The following is a 5,460-nucleotide window of genomic DNA, read 5'->3' as shown; positions in this document are numbered from 1 at the left end:
TGGTTGCCCCCTACCCCCTGCTGTCAGTCATATTCCCAGGGGGATATGGGAGGGTGGTTGAGGGTTTAGGGAGAACAACAAAGTTCAGTAATCACTTTCTAGAGGCCAAATGCAGCACCGGAGTCAGCTTTGCTGCCAGAAAAGCTCCCAGGACTAGAGGTGTAACTTCTGGGGATGCTTGACTCATGGGGTAAGTTCACAGTATCACCAAGTTGACTGCAGTCCCCAAGCCATGTCAGGGCAGGGCAGAGGTGCTGAACTCCTAGCAGCTGTTCCACTGGCTCTCATTTGTTTACCAGCGTTCCTGCACCATTCACTGCCCCCTCCTCTGCTGTCCCCACATGCCCAGTTGGAGATCTGTGGCAACGATCCTGATGGCAGGGCTGGACACACAGGTTGAGGGAATCAAGGACACGGGGAGCAGAAGACAGCTTGTTTCTGAACTGGGGATGTCACTTTTGCTCACTGACGAATCATGTGTTTCCCTCCTTTGGTAACGGCAGGTACCATATTTTGCAGGTGGAGTGTGTGAAGGTATCTATCTGGTAATGGTGCAGCTGGGGCTTGTGCAGGTTCTGCATGGCAGGGGTGTCTGGTATGTTGTACTGGTGGCAACAGAGGATGATTGTGCCCATGCTCATTGCACAGAGAACACAGGACAAATTTGTTCACTACAGGCTCGGTGCAGGTCTCTGAGCTCTCTGCTCTTGTCCATCATGCTGTCAGCCCAGGCCCTGCCCTGGCCCTGCAGGGGTAGTTGATCCTTCCAGCAGTCTTCAATACATGAGATGCTCACAGACCACATGCAGTCTTTGCTCCTGGTCTCCAACTCTAACACACGCATTGGAGAGCAAAGTGCCAACTAGGTGCATGCTCAGAACTGGGCCTCAGAGCTAGTGAGCAGTGAGCTAACTGCAGACATGAAGATGAGTAGAACCCAAGTGCCATGCTCCCTCCTGTACCCCACCCCCTTTGCTGCCTGGGGAACTATTCCCATGGGAGGCTGGGGTTAGTGGGCACGTGAAGTGAAACCTCAGGGTGTATCATGAAGGCCTGAGTGATGACACTATCATCAGCAGGCCTGCAGAACCACTGAGGATTCACTGTTCTATAGTTTGCTTTCTGTGGGAATCCCTGGGTCCTTATTAACATCTCTCAGGCAGTCCAGCCTAGCGCTTAAGCCATTTGCCATAGTCTGCAAACACCACGGACCAGGCATGACAGTAACATGGGTGGCATCAACATGGACTGCTTACTTAACAAGAACTGCTGCTCTAGAGCCTGTCATGGGATGCGGCTTTAATTCTAGGTTGAGTCTTAAATTTTTCACTTGGTCCCTCCAGTGTATCTGGCCCCTGTTTTCCCTCCTTTTCTCTTCTCACATGGTTCTGGGGGAAGAAAACTCTAAGAAAAAAAATAGAAGGCTTTCAACAGAGGTGTCTAGTGTCTCAGCACTGCCCATCTCTGTTGCTCAGCCTCAATACATGTTCTGAGCAGAACCCACCTTTGCACTAGAAAAGAGCTGCAGTCATTATCATCCCAGGTCTGGGGGGAGAATTTTCATCCTTTGGGTCCATCAGAATGTCTCGCTGATGCCTCCACCTTACCCTGGGCATCCTTTTGTTTCTGATCCTGCATTGTGGTTTCAGCCTCATCAAGAATGTCCCCCTTCACACTCACACCTCTATCATGATTTCAGCCTTTGATGGGAGTGCTGTATCTATGCTCCTCCTACCTGCTTTTGGAATGTAATGGGAACTCTGTAGGTTTTCATCAAGATCTTTATCTTTAGCACCTCCATGTGGAACAAACTGCATGCCTTGTTTTCCTAGCCTGTATTTCACTGAATGTCTGATGTACTTGCTTCATCACAGTGTGATGAAAACCAAGCTGGGAAGGCAGATGAGAGTTCACTGACTTTTATGGGCATATACCTGATACTGGTGAAAGACCCACTGGCTCCTGCCTCTAGGAACCATGGGATAAGCCAAGTGAGAAGAAAGAGAAGGCTGGTCTAGACTAGGGCAGCACAGTGCCTTGAAACTCATCTTTTCAGTTCTCAGAACCCCCCTGGCCCCCCACCCCCACTGACAATTCTGCCTGTATTTACCCATGGTCATGTATCTGCTGCTGGGATGGATGACATACCTGCAGATACAACCCTTCACTATTCCAGTTAGCTTTCCAAAAAACATTTCTTTGGCTGAGGACATAAGGGAAGCCCAGTGCTCCTTCTTCCGCTGTTAGCACTGTAGCTGCTTCAGTTTACTTGTTCTGAGGAATCCACTAGGTGGCTACTACTGCATGTGAATTTAGCATGGCTTATCCAGGGTGGTTTTGGAAACAGTCTGACGGAGATGAACTTATAGTGGGTGGTGGGGTGAGATGTGCAGAGTTGTGGGAGGCTTCTGTACACTGAAGCAAATTATATGTGCATATAACCCAGGGAGCTGGCAGTTCCAGCAGTGCTCTGGCATCTTGAATGCACTAACTCCTACTCATGCTACCCATATACCATGTCATGTGACAGGCCTGCACCTGGCTTTTGGGGATGTAGCAGTTCCCTAGAGCCATCTGGGCAAAGCTGGGACCGGCAGTGGGACAGGGAAGAGCTGTGAGTTCTACCACTGATAGTAAGACTTCCATCTACAAGCCCTAATAAATAAATGATCCAGATCCAGGTTTTCCATTGATCTCCTTTTCCTCACACTAATGCTGATTAAATTAGTTTCACCTTTTCCTGCATAGGAATCCTGGATTAATTTCACAGGTGACCTGGGGACTAGTTGGGGGGATGGAATAAAACCTGGATGTGGATCTGCTAGAGGGATCATTGGGACAGTGAATTTCATTCCTGGAACTGAAATCCCAGGCTCCCCTTCTGATCAAATATGGGGCAAAGTTAATCCCTGGAATAACTGCATTGGCTGTATATAGATTGAGTTACCTGAAGGCAGCTGAGATGCTGGGAATGAGAAGGGAGCAGATGTGAGAAGGCAGCTATTCCTTTGACTTCATGAGTGACCCCGGGTGATCAATCCTACATCTCCATGTTAAGAAGCAGGTAGGACTGAGGATACTTATGCTTTCCCTTCCACAGGACAGCAGCATTCAGCCTTCCAGACTGCTTGCTTGCTAGTGGAGGACTCTTGTTCTCCAAACTGTCTGATGGTCCCAGCAAAATACCAGATCTGCTTGGGATATTCCTGACAGCCTCATGGCTTGACAATGTCAGAAAGGGGAAGGATCCTTTAAAATGTAGTCAAACTTAAAAACAAATCACTCCCTACAGTTTCACACTAGCTAATGGCTGCCCTTGGGATCCACATGTCTGAGCTCCATGCCATTCAAATGTGCACTTAATGTTGGCTGCTGCTATTTGCATATGTTAATGAGACTATTCACACAGCCTAATGAAGGGTTAAATTAGCTGTTGGTGTAAGTGGATGCCCCTCTATTGAGAATCAGAGACTCCTAGAGCAGTGGGGCTGGAATGGACCTCAGGAATCTACCCCACCTCCAGGCAGGATCATCCCTGTCTGAGCCCTCCTCTGACAGGTGTCTTTCCTTAAAGCCTTTGGAAACACCCCTCTCACACAATGCTGAAAACATCAAAGACAGTCTTTAACTTGCCACAGGTGAAGCAGGGGAGCAAGGGCACTGCCAGTGTCCTGCCACTGTAAGTGGTTTGTTCAAATATGCTCAAGTATTTCAACTGGGGCCGCCAAGGCTATTTCAGGTGGTGTGAAATGAGCTCAAGCGATTGCAGCATGCTTAGCCTGCATCCAGAGCCAGGGGGCCTCCTCAACCTGATGGAGCTCTCTAGGGACTGCCACAGGTGTGAGGTGCAGGATGACAACAGAGCCCAACAGGTCAGCAAGACGGGCTCCCCTTCCTCTCCCACCCAGCGCCCCTTTAGGAAGTGCGGGCCCCACACCCTTGCTCCCAGAGCCCTGACCATCACTGACATTTTCCCTCCCTCCTCTCCAACCCCTGAATCTCACTGCAAGCCAACCCCACCCCTCCTTTTCCAATTTCCTAGCATCTCTAAGAACCTAACTGCCCGTGAAGCATTTTCCTGTGTTCATTCCCCCCTCCCCCCAAACCTTAGAGAGTGTGAGGGGAGGCATGGGCACGTCTTAGCCCCTGAACTAGCACTTCTCCTGCCACCCTACCTGGGGCTCCAAAATTTTCACTCCAGCCCCACTCCTTTCCTAGAAATAGCATGTGCCCTTCCTTCCTTCCTTTCTTCCTCTGCATCCCTGCTTTCCTCACCCCCTCCCAGCCTGTCTGGCTTTCTCTCCCTCCGAGTACACGTTTGACATTGTTCCCTTCCTGCCTCCCCCTTCCATTCCTAGCCCCCCCCCCGCTTTGCTTTGGCTGGGGATGGCTTAGGCACCCCCTGCCAGGGACTCCCGTCCCCAACTGCGGCGCAGGGCGAGCAGAGGGAGGGCTGGGGGAGGCAGAGCGAGGGCGGGCGGCACAGCGCGCACACACGCACGCACACCTCCCTGCATGTGATTAAATGTCTTGAAATCTGCTTCTGATTTCCTCGGGGAGTTGACTTTTCCCTTCTTTTCAACCCCTGGATTTATTGAAACCTTTTTACTCCGCTTCAAGGCAGCAGCCGGGGCTCAGTTTCTCCACTCTTGCCTATTTTTTCCCCTCCCTCCCCCCCCTTTTTTTCCTCCCCTCCGTCCCTCCCAGCAGCAGACCTTGGGCAGCTCAGTGAGATGCAGGAGGGAGGAGGAGTGGAGCCGCTCGAGCAGCCCTGAGACTCGAGGATCGCGCGGAGGGCGGCAGTTACCTCCCGTGGGGGCTTGGGCAGAGGGTGGCTTATGCCAGTTTTTGCAAGCAGCGAGTCCAGCAGAAACGCCCCCGATTTTTTCCCCCGGTTCCTGTCTCCGTTAGAGGGGTTTGGGGCTCGGGGATTACCGCCCGCGGCATCGCTCCCGGCGCGGGCGTTACGGGAGGCTCTTGTACCTGCGCTCGTCACAGTAAGTTGCTTTCGACAACGTTTCTTATTGCGGAGATGTGGCGCCCTGCGGCCCGTGTCCCTGGTCCCTGCTCCCGGCAGCCGGGGCGCTCCGGGACTGGGGCCGGCCCGGGCCGCGGACACACGCCCTGCCCGGCGCCCGGTCCTGCCGGCTCCAAGTTAAATAGCGCTCGCTGGGCTTTTTATTTGCCTTTCCAGCTCTGTCTTTCGCTGCTCGCCTGTTTTCTTTCCTCTCCCTGTCGCCCCCCTTCCCTTTATTTCCTGTTTAATCTTTTCACAGCTTCGGCCGGATCCCAGCAGATGGAACTTTTTTAACAGTTTCCATTCGGCGGGATCCTGCGGGAGCCGCGGGGATGCACCGAGGCGGCGGCCGCCCTGCCCTGCCCTGCCCTGTCCTGCCCTGCCGGGCGCTTTGCCCTCGGCGGGGCTGCACTGACCCCCTGCCCCGGGCATGTGAATGCATG

The 5,460-nt window shown here is 52.6% G+C and overlaps 1 protein-coding gene across 1 annotated transcript in view; it reads left to right on the top strand.

Annotated features, from left to right (window-relative positions):
- The first annotated feature begins 4,491 nt into the window (after positions 1-4,491).
- NTN3 (netrin 3) overlaps positions 4,492-5,460 on the top strand; it is a 122,353-nt gene continuing 121,384 nt past the window's right edge. Inside the window, exon 1 of the mRNA XM_019507652.1 lies at positions 4,492-4,997. The gene's annotated coding sequence lies outside the window, so the exon portion shown is untranslated. The remainder of the gene's footprint in view (positions 4,998-5,460) is intronic.

Source organism: Gavialis gangeticus, unplaced genomic scaffold (genome assembly GCF_001723915.1).
Source record: "Gavialis gangeticus isolate Ggan-Ray unplaced genomic scaffold, GavGan_comp1, whole genome shotgun sequence".
NCBI lineage: Eukaryota > Metazoa > Chordata > Crocodylia > Gavialidae > Gavialis > Gavialis gangeticus.
Note: the sequence above shows the minus strand (reverse complement) of the source record. Positions and strands in the feature narration are given on the sequence as shown.